At 43.2% G+C, this 16,888-nt stretch overlaps 1 non-coding gene and 13 pseudogenes across 1 annotated transcript; 13 read left to right on the top strand and 1 right to left on the bottom strand.

Annotated features, from left to right (window-relative positions):
- Nucleotides 1-2,825: 2,825 nt before the first annotated feature.
- LOC149698623 (5S ribosomal RNA) lies at nucleotides 2,826-2,944 on the top strand (annotated as a pseudogene).
- A 136-nt stretch (nucleotides 2,945-3,080) lies between these two features.
- Nucleotides 3,081-3,199, top strand: LOC149698622 (5S ribosomal RNA; annotated as a pseudogene).
- Nucleotides 3,200-3,799: 600 nt separating this feature from the next.
- Nucleotides 3,800-3,918, top strand: LOC149698621 (5S ribosomal RNA; annotated as a pseudogene).
- Nucleotides 3,919-4,056: 138 nt separating this feature from the next.
- Nucleotides 4,057-4,175, top strand: LOC149698620 (5S ribosomal RNA; annotated as a pseudogene).
- Nucleotides 4,176-4,312: 137 nt separating this feature from the next.
- On the top strand, nucleotides 4,313-4,431 carry LOC149698619 (5S ribosomal RNA; annotated as a pseudogene).
- Nucleotides 4,432-4,552: 121 nt separating this feature from the next.
- On the top strand, nucleotides 4,553-4,671 carry LOC149698618 (5S ribosomal RNA; annotated as a pseudogene).
- Nucleotides 4,672-5,256: 585 nt separating this feature from the next.
- Nucleotides 5,257-5,375, top strand: LOC149698617 (5S ribosomal RNA; annotated as a pseudogene).
- Nucleotides 5,376-5,960: 585 nt separating this feature from the next.
- Nucleotides 5,961-6,079, top strand: LOC149698616 (5S ribosomal RNA; annotated as a pseudogene).
- A 135-nt stretch (nucleotides 6,080-6,214) lies between these two features.
- LOC149698615 (5S ribosomal RNA) lies at nucleotides 6,215-6,317 on the top strand (annotated as a pseudogene).
- A 122-nt stretch (nucleotides 6,318-6,439) lies between these two features.
- Nucleotides 6,440-6,558, top strand: LOC149698614 (5S ribosomal RNA; annotated as a pseudogene).
- Nucleotides 6,559-6,918: 360 nt separating this feature from the next.
- Nucleotides 6,919-7,037, top strand: LOC149698613 (5S ribosomal RNA; annotated as a pseudogene).
- A 585-nt stretch (nucleotides 7,038-7,622) lies between these two features.
- On the top strand, nucleotides 7,623-7,741 carry LOC149698612 (5S ribosomal RNA; annotated as a pseudogene).
- A 135-nt stretch (nucleotides 7,742-7,876) lies between these two features.
- LOC149698611 (5S ribosomal RNA) lies at nucleotides 7,877-7,979 on the top strand (annotated as a pseudogene).
- Nucleotides 7,980-12,736: 4,757 nt separating this feature from the next.
- TRNAK-CUU (transfer RNA lysine (anticodon CUU)) lies at nucleotides 12,737-12,809 on the bottom strand. Its single transcript has one exon. It is a non-coding gene; the product is annotated as a tRNA-Lys (tRNA).
- Nucleotides 12,810-16,888: the final 4,079 nt, after the last annotated feature.

Below are 16,888 nucleotides of genomic sequence, written 5' to 3'. Positions count from 1 at the left end.
ATAACATATCCAAAGGAGATCCCAGTATCTCTTGTAGAACAAGAGTTATGAGCCTCCAAAATTTAGTGCAAAAATCATAAGTAACATAATAAAAATAAGTGAGACGATACCAAAGTTGACGAACATTTTGCTTAATATCTCGGCCCCTGTTTGTCGTAGCTCAATATTTTTAGTATGGTTAGATGGGAAACAATTTGGACTATATCATATTCTAAGGACATCCCCGTATCTCTAGTAGACACAGAGTTATGGGTCTGCAAAATATAGTCTAACGCATTTCCTATGGACGGGTTGTTTGTTTACGTTTAGCTTAATTACTCGGCCCCTGTTTGTCGTAGCTCAATATTTTTAGTATGGTTAGATGGGGGACAAATTGGACTATAACATACTCAAACGACATCCCCGTATCTCCAGTAGAAACAGAGTTACGAGCCTGCAAAGTATAGTCTAATGCATTTTCAATGGAGGGTTTTGTTTGTTCACGTATTGCTTAATTACTTGACCCTGTTCTTTCGATTAAAAATAGTAACATATCTTTAGTGTAGCGGTTATCGCATCCGCCTCACTCCCGGAAGGCCACAGGTTCGAAACCGCGAAGTTTTTTTTTTTGCTTGGAACATGCAAAGACCTTTATAATTATCCGAACATTTGTGTCAAGGTCACATTATTTACATCCCCGTATCTCTGGTAGAACCAGAGTTACGAGCCTCCAGAATTTAGTCTAATGTATTTCCTATGGAGGGGTTTGTTTGTTTACGATTAGCTTAATTACTCGACTACTGTTTGTCGTAGCCCTAATTCTTAGTATGGCTAGATGGGGGACAAATTGGTCTATAACATACTCAAAGGACATCCCCGTATCTCCAGTAGAAACAGAGTTACGAGCCTGCAAAGTTTATTTTCAAAAATCAAAAGTAACCTTCTAACAATAAGTGAGACAAAAAATAAGTTGACGACGATATTGTGGTAGCCTCAAGTTTAAAGTATTCTTGTATGGGGAGCAAAGATCACTATAACATATCCAAAGGAGATCCCAGTATCACTTGTAGAACAAGAGTTATGAGCCTCAAAGTTTAGTGCAAAAATCATAAGTAACATAATAAAAATAAGTGAGACGATACCAAAGTTGACGAACATTTTGCTTAATATCTCGGCCCCTGTTTGTCGTAGCTCAATGTTTTTAGTATGGTTAGATGGAGGACAAATTGGACAAAAACCTACTCAAAGGACATCCCCGTATCTCTAGTAGACACAGAGTTATGGGCCTGCAAAATATAGTCTAATGCATTTCCTATGGACGGGTTGTTTGTTTACGTTTAGCTTAATTACTCGGCCCCTGTTTGTCGTAGCTCAATGTTTTTAGTATGGTTAGATGGGGGACAAATTGGACTATAACGTACTCAAAGGACATCCCCGTATCTCCAGTGGAAACAGAGTTACGAGCCTGCAAAGTATAGTCTAACTCATTTCCTATGGAGGGGGTTTGTTTCTTTACGTTTTGCTTAAGTACTCGGCCCCTGTTTGTCGTAGCCCAAAGTTTTTAACATGGTTAGATGAAGGACAAATTGGACTATAACATATCCTAAGGACATCCCTGTATCTCTAGTAGACACAGAGTTTTGGGCCTGCAAAGTATAGTCTAATGCATTTTCTATGGAGGGGTTTGTTTGTTCACGTATTGCTTTATTACTTGACCCTGTTCTTTCGATTAAAAATAATAACATATCTTTAGTGTAGCGGTTATCGCATCCGCCTCACTCCCGGAAGGCCACAGGTTCGAAACCGCGAAGTTTTTTTTTTTGCTTGGAACATGCAAAGACCTTTATAATTATCCGAACATTTGTGTCAAGGTCACATTATTTACATTCCCGTATCTCTGGTAGAACCAGAGTTACGAGCCTGCAAAGTATATTTTCAAAAATCAAAAGTAACCTTCTAACAATAAGTGAGACAAAAAGTAAGTTCACGACGATATTGAGGTAGCCTCAAGTTTAAAGTATAATTGTATGGGGAGCAAAGAGTACTATAACATATCCAAAGGAGATCCCAGTATCTCTTGTAGAACAAGAGTTATGAGCCTCCAAAGTTTAGTGCAAAAATCATAAGTAACATAATAAAAATAAGTGAGACGATACCAAAGTTGACGAACATTTTGCTTAATATCTCGGCCCCTGTTTGTCGTAGCTCAATATTTTTAGTATGGTTAGATGGGAAACAATTTGGACTATATCATATTCTAAGGACATCCCCGTATCTCTAGTAGACACAGAGTTATGGGTCTGCAAAATATAGTCTAACGCATTTCCTATGGACGGGTTGTTTGTTTACGTTTAGCTTAATTACTCGGCTCCTGTTTGTCGTAGCCCAAAGTTTTTAGTATGGTTAGATGGGGGACAATTTGGACTATAACATACTCAAAGGACATCCCCGTATCTCCAGTAGAAACAGAGTTACGAACCTGCAAATTATAGTCTAATGCATTTCCTATGGAGGGGGTTTGTTTCGTTACGTTTTGCTTAAGTACTCGGCCCCTGTTTGTCGTAGCCCAAAGTTTTTAGTATGGTTAGATGGGGGACAATTTGGACTATAACATATCCTAAGGACATCCCCGTATCTCCAGTAGACACAGAGTTATGGGCCTGCGTCGAGCGCAGTCAGTACTTGGGATGGAGACCACTTAGGAACACTGCGTGCCGTTGGCTTTTTCACTTTTTTTTCCTCTTTTAAATTTTAATAGATATGAAAAAAGCAAACATATCTTCTTTTTTGTTATTGTTTTATAAAGATGAAAGTTAATTAAATTCTAATTATTAACTAGCACTCTCGGCAACGGCCATATCACGCTGAATACACCGGTTCTCGTCCGTTAACCGAAGTTAAGCAGCGTCGAGCGCAGTCAGTACTTGGGAGGGAGACCACTTAGGAACACTGCGTGCCGTTGATTTTTTTCACTTTTTTTTCCTCTTATAAATTTTAATAGATATGAAAAAAGCAAACATGTTTTTTTTGTTATTGTTTTAAAATGATGAAGGTTAATTTGTCTCACTTAATTTAAATTCGAATTATTAACAAGCACTCTCGGCAACGGCCATATCACGCTGAAAACACCGGTTCTCGTCCGATCACCGAAGCTAAGCAGCGTCGAGCGCAGTCAGTACTTGGGAGGGCGACCACTTAGGAACACTGCGTGCCGTTAGCTTTTTCACTTTTTTTTTCCTCTTTTAAATTCCAATAGATATGAAAAAAGCAAACATATTTTCTTTTTGTTATTGTTTTAAAAAGATGAAGGTTAATTTGTCTCACTTAATTTAAATTCGAATTATTATCTAGCACTCTCGGCAACGGCCATATCACGCTGAGAACACCGGTTCTCGTCCGATCGCCGACGTTAGCAGCGTCGAGCGCAGTCAGTACTTGGGAATACTGCGTGCCGTTGGCTTTTTCACTTTTGTTTCCTCTTTTAAATTCCACCCGATATGAAAAAAGCAAACATATCTTCTTTTTGTTATTGTTTTATAAAGATGAAGGTTAATTTGTCTCACTTAATTTAAATTCGAATTTTTAACTAGCACTCTCGGCAACGGCCATATCACGCTGAGAACACCGGTTCTCGTCCGATCGCCGACGTTAGCAGCGTCGAGCGCAGTCAGTACTTGGGAATACTGCGTGCCGTTGGTTTTTCACTTTTGTTTCCTCTTTTAAATTCCACCCGATTTGAAAAAAGCACACATATCTTCTTTTTGTTATTGTTTTATGATGATGAAAGTTAATTAAATTCAAATTATTAACTAGCACTCTCGGCAACGGCCATATCACGCTGAATACACCGGTTTTCGTCCGAAAACCGAAGTTAAGCAGCGTCGAGCGCAGTCACTACTTGGGAGGGAGACCACTTAGGTACACTGCGTGCCGTTGGCTTTTTCACTTTTTTTTTCCTCTTTTAAATTCCAATAGATTTGAAAAAAGCAAACTTATTTTCTTTTTGTTATTGTTTTAAAAAGATGATGGTTAATTTGTCTCACTTAATTTAAATTCGAATTATTACCTAGCACTCTCGGCAACGGCCATATCACGCTGAATACACCGGTTCTCGTCCGATAACTGAAGTTAAGCAGCGTCGAGCGCAGTCACTACTTGGGAGGGAGACCACTTAGGAACACTGCGTGCCGTTGGCTTTTTCACTTTTTTTTCCTCTTTTAAATTTTAATAGATATGAAAAAAGCAAACATGTTATCATTTTGTTATTGTTTTAAAATGATGAAGGATATATTGTCTCACTTAATTTAAATTCGAATCATTAACTAGCACTCTAGGCAACGACCATATCACGCTGAATACAGCGGTTCTCGTCCGATAACCGAAGTTAAGCAGCGTCGAGCGCAGTCAGTACTTGGGATGGAGACCACTTAGGAACACTGCGTGCCGTTGGCTTTTTCACTTTTTTTTCCTCTTTTAAATTTTAATAGATATGAAAAAAGCAAACATCTTCTTTTTTGTTATTGTTTTATAAAGATGAAAGTTAATTAAATTCAAATTATTAACTAGCACTCTCGGCAACGGCCATATCACGCTGAATACACCGTTTCTCGTCCGATCACCGAAGTGAAGCAGCGTCGGGCGCAGTCAGTACTTGGGAGGGAGACCACTTAGGAACACTGCGTGCCGTTAGCTTTTTCACTTTTTTTTGTCTTTTAAATTCCAATAGATATGAAAAAAGCAAACATATTTTCTTTTTGTTATTGTTTTAAAAAAATGATGGTTAATTTGTCTCACTTAATTTAAATTCGAATTATTAACTAGCACTCTCGGCAACGGCCATATCACACTGAAAACACCGTTTCTCGTCCGATCACCATAGTTAAGCAGCGTCGAGCGCAGTCAGTACTTGGTAACACAGCGTGCCGTTGGCTTTTTCCTTTTTGTTTCCTCTTTAAAATTCCACCAGATATGAAAAAAGCAAACATATCTTCTTTTTGTTATTGTTTTATAAAGATGAAGGTTAAATAAATTCAAATTATTAACTAGCACTCTCGGCAACGGCCATATCACGCTGAAAACACCGTTTCTCGTCCGATCACCATAGTTAAACAGCGTCGAGCGCAGTCAGTACTTGGAAACACAGCGTGCCGTTGGCTTTTTCCTTTTTGTTTCCTCTTTAAAATTCCACCAGATATGAAAAAAGCAAACATATCTTCTTTTTGTTATTGTTTTATAAAGATGAAGATTAAGAAATTCAAATTATTAACTACCACTCTCGGCAAAGGCCATATCACGCTGAATACACCGTTTCTTGTCCGATCACCGAAGTTAAGCAGCGTCGGGCGCAGTCAGTACTTGTGAGGGAGACCACTTAGGAACACTGCGTGCCGTTAGCTTTTTCACTTTTTTTTGTCTTTTAAATTCCAATAGATATGAAAAAAGCAAACATATTTTCTTTTTGTTATAGTTTTAAAAAGATGAAAGTTAATTTGTCTCACTTAATTTAAATTCGAATTATTAACTAGCACTCTTGGCAACAGCCATATCACACTGAAAACACCGTTTCTCGTCCGATCACCATAGTTAAGCAGCGTCGAGCGCAGTCAGTACTTGGTAACACAGCGTGCCGTTGGCTTTTTCCTTTTTGTTTCCTCTTTAAAATTCCACCAGATATGAAAAAAGCAAACATATCTTCTTTTTGTTATTGTTATATAAAGATGAAGGTTATATAAATTCAAATTATTAACTAGCACTCTCGGCAACGGCCATATCACGCTGAAAACACCGTTTCTCGTCCGATCACCATGGTTAAGCAGCGTCGAGCGCAGTCAGTACTTGGTAACACAGCGTGCCGTTGGCTTTTTCCTTTTTGTTTCCTCTTTAAAATTCCACCAGATATGAAAAAAGCAAACATATCTTCTTTTTGTTATTGTTTTATAAAGATGAAGGTTAAAAAATTCTAATTATTAACTAGCACTCTCGGCAACGGCCGTATCACGCTGAATACACCGTTTCTTGTCCGATCACCGAAGTTAAGCAGCGTCGAGCGCAGTCACTACTTGGGAGAGAGACCACTTAGGAACACTGCGTGCCGTTAGCTTTTTCACTTTTTTTGTCTTTTAAATTCCAATAGATATGAAAAAAGCAAACATATTTTCTTTTTGTTATTGTTTTAAAAAGATGATGGTTAATTTGTCTCACTTAATTTAAATTCGAATTATTAACTAGCACTCTCGGCAACGGCCATATCACTCTGAAAACACCGGTTCTCGTCCGATCACCGAAGTTAAGCAGCGTCGAGCGCAGTCAGTACTTGGGAACACTGCGTGCCGTTGGCTTTTTCCTTTTTGTTTCCTCTTTTTAATTCCACCAGATATGAAAAAACCAAACATATCTTCTTTTTGTTATTGTTTTATATTGATGAAGGTTAATTAAATTCAAATTATTATCTAGCACTCTCGGCAACGGCCATATCACGCTGAAAACACCGGTTCTCGTCCGATCACAGATGTTAAGCAGCGTCGGGCGCAGTCAGTACTTGGGAGGGAGACCACTTAGGAACACTGCGTGCCGTTGGCATTTTCACTTTTTTTTCCTCTTTTAAATTCCAATAGATATGAAAAAAGCAAACATATTTTCTTTTTGTTAATGTTTAAAAAGATGAAGGTTAATTTGTCTCACTTAATTTAAATTCGAATTATTAACTAGCCCTCTCGGCAACGGCCATATCACGCTGAAAACACCGTTTCTCGTCCGATCACCATGGTTAAGCAGCGTCGAGCGCAGTCAGTACTTGGTAACACAGCGTGCCGTTGGCTTTTTCCTTTTTGTTTCCTCTTTAAAATTCCACCAGATATGAAAAAAGCAAACATATCTGCTTTTTGTTATTGTTTTATAAAGATGAAGGTTAAAAAATTCTAATTATTAACTAGCACTCTCGGCAACGGCCATATTACGCTGAATACACCGTTTCTTGTCCGATCACCGAAGTTAAGCAGCGTCGGGCGCAGTCAGTACTTGGGAGGGAGACCACTTAGGAACACTGCGTGCCGTTAGCTTTTTCACTTTTTTTTGTCTTTTAAATTCCAATAGATATGAAAAAAGCAAACATATTTTCTTTTTGTTATAGTTTTAAAAAGATGAAAGTTAATTTGTCTCACTTAATTTAAATTCGAATTATTAACTAGCACTCTTGGCAACAGCCATATCACACTGAAAACACCGTTTCTCGTCCGATCACCATAGTTAAGCAGCGTCGAGCGCAGTCAGTACTTGGTAACACAGCGTGCCGTTGGCTTTTTCCTTTTTGTTTCCTCTTTAAAATTCCACCAGATATGAAAAAAGCAAACATATCTTCTTTTTGTTATTGTTATATAAAGATGAAGGTTATATAAATTCAAATTATTAACTAGCACTCTCGGCAACGGCCATATCACGCTGAAAACACCGTTTCTCGTCCGATCACCATGGTTAAGCAGCGTCGAGCGCAGTCAGTACTTGGTAACACAGCGTGCCGTTGGCTTTTTCCTTTTTGTTTCCTCTTTAAAATTCCACCAGATATGAAAAAAGCAAACATATCTTCTTTTTGTTATTGTTTTATAAAGATGAAGGTTAAAAAATTCTAATTATTAACTAGCACTCTCGGCAACGGCCGTATCACGCTGAATACACCGTTTCTTGTCCGATCACCGAAGTTAAGCAGCGTCGAGCGCAGTCACTACTTGGGAGAGAGACCACTTAGGAACACTGCGTGCCGTTAGCTTTTTCACTTTTTTTGTCTTTTAAATTCCAATAGATATGAAAAAAGCAAACATATTTTCTTTTTGTTATTGTTTTAAAAAGATGATGGTTAATTTGTCTCACTTAATTTAAATTCGAATTATTAACTAGCACTCTCGGCAACGGCCATATCACTCTGAAAACACCGGTTCTCGTCCGATCACCGAAGTTAAGCAGCGTCGAGCGCAGTCAGTACTTGGGAACACTGCGTGCCGTTGGCTTTTTCCTTTTTGTTTCCTCTTTTTAATTCCACCAGATATGAAAAAACCAAACATATCTTCTTTTTGTTATTGTTTTATAAAGATGAAGGTTAATTAAATTCAAATTATTATCTAGCACTCTCGGCAACGGCCATATCACGCTGAAAACACCGGTTCTCAACCGATCACCGAAGTTAAGCAGCGTCGAGCGCAGTCAGTACTTGGGAGGTCTCTGATGTGACGTAAAAAGTCAGAGTTTTTCCACAATACCTGACGAACATTTAATTTTTGGGCTTCCGTGGCGCAATGGTTAGCGCGTTCAGTTGTTAACCGATAGGTTGGTGGTTCGAGCCCACCCGCGAGAGGTGTTGTGGGGTCTCAGATGTAGCGTAAAAAGTCAAAGCTTTTCCACAATATGTGACAACCATTTAATTTCTGAGCTTCCGTGGCGCAATGGTTAGCGCGTTCAGCTGTTAACCGAAAGGTTGGTGTTTCGAGCCCACCCGGGAGAGATGCTGTGGGGTCTCAGATGTAGCGTGAAAAGTCATAACTTTTCCACAATACCTGAAAAACATTTAATTTCTGAGTTTCCGTGGTTCAATGGTTAGCGCGTTCGGCTGTTAGGCAATAGAATGGTGGTTCGAGCCCACCCGGGAGCGGTGTTGTGAGGCATCAGATGTAACGTAAAAAGTCAGAGTTTTTCCACAATACCTCACGAACATATAATTTTTGGGCTTCCGTGGCGCAATGGTTAGCGCGTTCAGCTGTTATTCAAAAGGTTGGTGGTTCGAGTACACCTGGGAGCGGTGTTGTGAGGTCTCAAATGTAACGTAAAAAGTCAGAGTATTTCCACAATACCTGACGAACATTTAATTTTTGGGTTTCCGTGGCGCAATGGTTAGCGCGTTCAGTTGTTAACCGAAAGGTTGGTGGTTCGAGCCCATCTGGGAGAGGTGTTGTGGGGTCTCAGATGTAGCGTGAAAAGTCATAACTTTTCCACAATACCTAACAACTATTTAATTTCTGAGCTTCCGTGGCTCAATGGTTGGCGGGTTCGGCTGTTGACCAATAGGTTGGTGGTTCGAGCCCACCCGGGAGAGGTGTTGTGGGGTCTCAGATGTAGCGTAAAAAGTCAAAGCTTTTCCACAATATGTGACAACCATTTAATTTCTGTGCTTCCGTGGCGCAATGGTTAGCGCGTTCAGCTGTTAACCGAAAGGTTGGTGTTTCGAGCCCACCCGGGAGAGATGTTGTGGGGTCTCAGATGTAGCGTGAAAAGTCATAACTTTTCCACAATACCTGAAAAACATTTAATTTCTGAGTTTCCGTGGTTCAATGGTTAGCGCGTTCGGCTGTTAGGCAATAGATTGGTGGTTCGAGCCCACCCGGGAGCGGTGTTGTGAGGTCTCTGATGTGACGTAAAAAGTCAAAGTTTTTCCACAATACCTGACGACCATATCATTTTTGGGCTTCCGTGTGGCAATGGTTAGCGCGCTCAGCTGTTATTCAAAAGGTTGGTGGTTCGAGCCCACCTGGGAGCGGTGTTGTGAGGCATCAGACGTAACGTAAAAAGTCAGAGTTTTTCCACAATACCTCACGAACATACAATTTTTGGGATTCCGTGGCGCAATGGTTAGCGCGTTCAGCTGTTAACCGAAAGGTTGGTGGTTCGAGCCCACCCGGGATAGGTGTTGTGGGGTCTCAGATCTACCGTGAAAAGTCATAACTTTTCCACAATACCTGAAAAACATTTAATTTCTGAGTTTCCGTGGCTCAATGGTAGGCGCGTTCGTCTGTTAACCAATAGGTTGGTGGTTCGAGCCCACCCGGGAGAGGTGTTGTGGGGTCTCACATGTAGCGTGAAAAGTCATAACTTTTCCACAATACCTGAAAAACATTTAATTTCTGAGTTTCCGTGGCTCAATGGTTTGCGCGTTCGGCTGTAAACCAACAGGCTTTTATGTTACATTTGAGATCCCAAAACACCGCTCCCGGGTGGGTTCGAACCACCAACCTATTGGTTAACAGCCGAACGCGCTAACCATTGAGCCACGGAAGCTCAGAAATGATATGTTTTTCAGGTATTGTGGAAAAGTTATGACTTTTCAAGCTACATCTGAGACCCCACAACACCTCTCCCGGGTGGACTCGAACCACCAACCTATTGGCCAACAGCCGAACGCGCTAACCATTGAGCCACGTAAGCTCAAAAATGATATGTTTTTCAGGTATTGTGGAAAAGTTATGACTTTTCAAGCTACATCTGAGACCCCACAACACCTCTCCCGGGTGGACTCGAACCACCAACCTATTGGCCAACAGCCGAACGCGCCAACCATTGAGCCACGGAAGCTCAGAAACTAAATAGTTGTCAGGTATTGTGGAAAAGTTATGACTTTTCACGGTCGATCTGAGACCCCACAACACCTATCCCGGGTGGGCTCGATCCACCAACCTTTCGGTTAACAGCTGAACGCGCTAACCATTGAGCCACGGAAGCCCAAAAACTATATGTTCGTCAGGTATTGTGGAAAAACTCTGACATTTACGTTACATCTGATACCTCACAACACCGCTCCCAGGTGGGCTCGAACCACCAACCTTTTGAATAACAGCTGAGCGCGCTAACCATTGCCACACGGAAGCCCAAAAATTAAATGTTCGTCAGGTATTGTGGAAAAACTCTGACTTTTTACGTCACATCAGAGACCTCACAACACCGCTCCCGGGTATGCTCGAACCACCAACCTTTCGGTTAACAGCTGAACGCGCTAACCATTGCGCCACGGAAGCTCAGAAATTAAATGGTTGTCACGTATTGTGGAAAAGTTTTGACTTTTTACGCTACATCTGAGACCCCACAACACCTCTCCTGGGTGTGCTCGAACAACGAACCTATTGGTTAACAGCCGAACGCGCTAACCATTGAGCCACGGAAGCCCAAAAATTAAATGGTCGTCAGGTATTGTGGAAAAACTTTGGCTTTTTACGTTACATTTGAGGTCCCATAAAACCGCTCCCGGGTTTGCTCAAACCACCAACCTGTTGGTTTACAGCGAAACGCGCTAACCATTGAGCCACGGAAACTCAGAAATGATATGTTTTTCAGGTATTGTGGAAACGTTAAGACTTTTCAAGCTACATCTGAGACCCCACAACATCTCTCCCGGGTGGGCTCGAACCACCAACCTTTCGGTTAACAGCTGAACGCGCTAACCATTGCGCCACGGAAGCTCAGAAATTATATGGTTGTCAGGTATTGTGGAAAAGTTATGACTTTTCACGGTCGATCTGAGACCACACAACACCTATCCCAGGTGGGCTCGAACCACCAACCTTTTGAATAACAGCGGAGCGCGCTAACCATTGCCACACGGAAGCCCAAAAATGATATGGTCGTCAGGTATTTTGGAAAAACTTTGACTTTTTACGTCACATCAGAGACCTCACAACACCGCTCCCGGGTGGGTTCGAACCACCAACCTATTGGTTAACAGCCGAACGCGCTAACCATTGAGCAACGGAAACTCAGAAATTAAATGTTTTTCAGGTATTGTGGAAAAGTTATGACTTTTCACGCTACATCTGAGACCCCACAACACCTCTCCCGGGTGGGCTCGAACCACCAACCTATTGGCCAACAGCCGAACGCGCCAACCATTGAGCCACGGAAGCTCAGAAATTAAATAGTTGTCAGGTATTGTGGAAAAGTTATGACTTTTGACGACACACCTGAGACCCCACAACATCTCTCCCGGGTGGGCTCGAACCACCAACCTTTCGGTTAACAGCTGAACGCGCTAACCATTGCGCCACGGAAGCTCAGAAATTATATGGTTGTCAGGTATTGTGGAAAAGTTATGACTTTTCACGGTCGATCTGAGACCACACAACACCTATCCCAGGTGGGCTCGAACCACCAACCTTTTGAATAACAGCGGAGCGCGCTAACCATTGCCACACGGAAGCCCAAAAATGATATGGTCGTCAGGTATTTTGGAAAAACTTTGACTTTTTACGTCACATCAGAGACCTCACAACACCGCTCCCGGGTGGGTTCGAACCACCAACCTATTGGTTAACAGCCGAACGCGCTAACCATTGAGCAACGGAAACTCAGAAATTAAATGTTTTTCAGGTATTGTGGAAAAGTTATGACTTTTCACGCTACATCTGAGACCCCACAACACCTCTCCCGGGTGGGCTCGAACCACCAACCTATTGGTTAACAGACGAACGCGCTAACCATTGAGCCACGGAAGCTCAGAAATTAAGTAGTTGTCAGGTATTGTGGAAAAGTTATGACTTTTCACGCCACATCTGAGACCCCACAACATCTCTCCCGGGTGGGCTCGAACCACCAACCTTTCGGTTAACAGCTGAACGCGCTAACCATTGCGCCACGGAAGCTCAGAAATTAAATGTTTTTCAGGTATTGTGGAAAAGTTATGACTTTTCACGCTACATCTGAGACCCCACAACATCTCTCCCGGGTGGGCTCGAACCACCAACCTTTCGGTTAACAGCTGAACGCGCCAACCATTGAGCCACGGAAGCTCAGAAATTAAATAGTTGTTAGGTATTGTGGAAAAGTTATTACTTTTCATGCTACATCTGAGACCCCACAACACCTCTCCCGGGTGGGCTCGAACCACCAACCTATTGGTTAACAGACGAACGCGCTAACCATTGAGCCACGGAAACTCTGAAATTAAATGTTTTTCAGGTATTGTGGAAAAGTTATGACTTTTCACGCTACATCTGAGACCCCACAACATCTCTCCCGGGTGGGCTCGAACCACCAACCTTTCGGTTAAGAGCTGAACGCGCTAACCATTGCGCCACGGAAGCTCAGAAATTAAATGGTTGTCAGGTATTGTGGAAAAGTTATGACTTTTCACGGTAGATCTGAGACCCCACAACACCTCTCCCGGGTCGGGTCGAACCACCAACCTTTCGGTTAACAGCTGAACGCGCTAACCATTGCGCCACGGAAGCCCAAAAATTAAATGTTCGTCAGGTATTGTGGAAAAACACTGACTTTTTACGTAACATCTGAGACCTCACAGCACCGCTCCCGGGTGTGCTCGAACCACCAACCTTTCTGTTAACAGCCGAACGCGCAAACCATTGCGCAACGGAAGCCCAAAAATTAAGTGGTCTTCAGGTATTGTGGAATAACATTTATATTTTGGGTTACATCTGACAACTCACAACACCGCTCCCGGATGGGCTCGTACTACCAACCTTTCGGTTAACAGCCGAACGCGCTAACCATTGCGCCACGGAAGCCCAAAAATTAAATGTTCGTCAGGTATTGTGGGAAAAATTTGACTTTTTACGTCACATCTGAGGCCTCACAACACCGCTCCCGGGTGGGCTCGAACCACCGACCTTTCGGTTAACAGCCGAACGCACTAAGCATTGCGCCATGGAAGCTTAGAATTTAAAATGTTGTCAGGTATTGTGGAAAAACTTTGACTTTTTACGTCACATCTGAGACCTCACAACACCGCTCCCGGATGGGCTCGAACCACCAACCTTTCAGTTAACAGCCGAACGCGCTAACCATTGAGCCACGGAAGCTCAGAAATTCAATGGTTGTCAGGTATTGTGGAAAAACTTTGACTTTTTACGTCACATCTGAGACCTCACAACACCGCTCCCGTATGGGCTCGAACCACCAACCTTTCGGTTAACAGCCGAACGCGCTAACCATTGCGCCACGGAAGCCCAAAAATTAAATGGCCGTCAGGTATTGTGGAAAAACTTTGACTTTTTACGTCACATATGAGACTCCACAACACCGCTCCGGGATGGCTCGAACCACCAACCTTTCGGTTAACAGCCGAATGCGCTAACCATTGCGCTACGGAAGCCCAAAAAATAAATGTTCGTCAGGAATTGTGGGAAAACTTTGACTTTTTACGTCACATCTGAGGCCTCACAACACCGCTCCCGGGTGGGCTCGAACCACCGACCTTTCGGTTAACAGCCGAACGCACTAAGCATTGCGCCATGGAAGTTTAGAATTTAAAATGTTGTCAGGTATTGTGGAAAAACTTTGGCTTTTTACGTTACTTCTGAGATCTCACAACACCGCTCCCGGGTGGCCCGAACCACCAACCATTCGGTTAACAGATGAACGCGATAACCGTTGCGCAACGGAAGCCCAAAAATTATATCGTCGTCAGGTATTGTGGAAAAACTTTGACTTTTTACGTCACATCTGAGACCTCACAACACCGCTCCCGGATGGGCTCGAACCACCAACCTTTCAGTTAACAGCCGAACGCGCTAACCATTGAGCCACGGAAGCTCAGAAATTCAATGGTTGTCAGGTATTGTGGAAAAACTTTGACTTTTACGTCACATCTGAGACCTCACAACACCGCTCCCGTATGGGCTCGAACCACCAACCTTTCGGTTAACAGCCGAACGCGCTAACCATTGCGCCACGGAAGCCCAAAAATTAAATGGCCGTCAGGTATTGTGGAAAAACTTTGACTTTTTACGTCACATATGAGACTCCACAAAACCGATCCGGGATGGGCTCGAACCACCAACCTTTCGGTTAACAGCCGAATGCGCTAACCATTGCGCCACGGAAGCCCAAAAAATTAATGTTCGTCAGGAATTGTGGGAAAAATTTGACTTTTAACGTCACATCTGAGGCCTCACAACACCGCTCCCGGGTGGGCTCGAACTACCGACCTTTCGGTTAACAGCCGAACGCACTAAGCATTGCGCCATGGAAGCTTAGAATTTAAAATGTTGTCAGGTATTGTGGAAAAACTTTGGCTTTTTACGTTCCTTCTGAGATCTCACAACACCGCTCCCGGGTGGCCCGAACCACCAACCATTCGGTTAACAGATGAACGCGATAACCGTTGCGCAACGGAAGCCCAAAAATTATATCGTCGTCAGGTATTGTGGAAAAACTTTGACTTTTTACGTCACATCTGAGACCTCACAACACGGCTCCCGGATGGGCTCGAACCACCAACCTTTCAGTTAACAGCCGAACGCGCTAACCATTGAGCCACGGAAGCTCAGAAATTCAATGGTTGTCAGGTATTGTGGAAAAACTTTGACTTTTTACGTCACATCTGAGACCTCACAACACCGCTCCCGTATGGGCTCGAACCACCAACCTTTCGGTTAACAGCCGAACGCGCTAACCATTGCGCCACGGAAGCCCAAAAATTAAATGGCCGTCAGGTATTATGGAAAAACTTTGACTTTTTACGTCACATATGAGACTCCACAAAACCGCTCCGGGATGGGCTCGAACCACCAACCTTTCGGTTAACAGCCGAATGCGCTAACCATTGCGCCACGGAAGCCCAAAAAATAAATGTTCGTCAGGTATTGTGGGAAAACTTTGACTTTTTACGTCACATCTGAGGCCTCACAACACCGCTCCCGGGTGGGTTCGAACCACCGACCTTTCGGTTAACAGCCGAACGCACTAAGCATTGCGCCATGGAAGCTTAGAATTTAAAATGTTGTCACGTATTGTGGAAAAACTTTGACTTTTTACGTCACATCTGAGACCTCACAACACCGCTCCCGGATGGGCTCGAACCACCAACCTTTCAGTTAACAGCCGAACGCGCTAACCATTGAGCCACGGAAGCTCAGAAATTCAATGGTTGTCAGGTATTTTTAAAAAACTTTGACTTTTTACGTCACATCTGAGACCTCACAACACCGCTCCCGTATGGGCTCGAACCACCAACCTTTCGGTTAACAGCCGAACGCGCTAACCATTGCGCCACGGAAGCCCAAAAATTAAGTGGCCGTCAGGTATTGTGGAAAAACTTTGACTTTTTACGTCACATATGAGACTCCACAACACCGCTCCGGGATGGCTCGAACCACCAACCTTTCGGTTAACAGCCGAATGCGCTAACCATTGCGCCACGGAAGCCCAAAAAATAAATGTTCGTCAGGAATTGTGGGAAAACTTTGACTTTTTACGTCACATCTGAGGCCTCACAACACCGCTCCTGGGTGGGCTCGAACCAACGACCTTTCGGTTAACAGCCGAACGCACTAAGCATTGCGCCATGGAAGCTTAGAATTTAAAATGTTGTCAGGTATTGTGGAAAAACTTTGGCTTTTTACGTTCCTTCTGAGATCTCACAACACCGCTCCCGGGTGGCCCGAACCACCAAGCATTCGGTTAACAGATGAACGCGATAACCGTTGCACAACGGAAGCCCAAAAATTATATCGTCGTCAGGTATTGTGGAAAAACTTTGACTTTTTACGTCACATCTGAGACCTCACAACACCGCTCCCGGATGAGCTCGTACCACCAACCTTTCAGTTAACAGCCGAACGCGCTAACCATTGAGCCACGAAAGCTCAGAAATTCAATGGTTGTCAGGCATTGTGGAAAAACTTTGACTTTTTACGTCACATCTGAGACCTCACAACACCGCTCCCGTATGGGCTCGAACCACCAACCTTTCGGTTAACAGCCGAACGCGCTAACCATTGCGCCACGAAAGCCCAAAAATTAAATGGCCGTCAGGTATTGTGGAAAAACTTTGACTTTTTACGTCACATATGAGACTCCACAAAACCGCTCCGGGATGGGCTCGAACCACCAACCTTTCGGTTAACAGCCGAATGCGCTAACCATTGCGCCACGGAAGCCCAAAAAATAAATGTTCGTCAGGTATTGTGGGAAAACTTTGACTTTTTACGTCACATCTGAGGCCTCACAACACCGCTCCCGGGTGGGTTCGAACCACCGACCTTTCGGTTAACAGCCGAACGCACTAAGCATTGCGCCATGGAAGCTTAGAATTTAAAATGTTGTCACGTATTGTGGAAAAACTTTGACTTTTTACGTCACATCTGAGACCTCACAACACCGCTCCCGGATGGGCTCGAACCACCAACCTTTCAGTTAACAG

The sequence above is a fragment of the Phalangium opilio genome, unplaced genomic scaffold, assembly GCF_054372755.1.
Source record: "Phalangium opilio isolate 3A_F unplaced genomic scaffold, DU_Popi_V2 ptg000019l_1, whole genome shotgun sequence".
In the NCBI taxonomy this organism is placed as follows: Eukaryota; Metazoa; Arthropoda; class Arachnida; order Opiliones; family Phalangiidae; genus Phalangium; species Phalangium opilio.
Note: the sequence above shows the minus strand (reverse complement) of the source record. Positions and strands in the feature narration are given on the sequence as shown.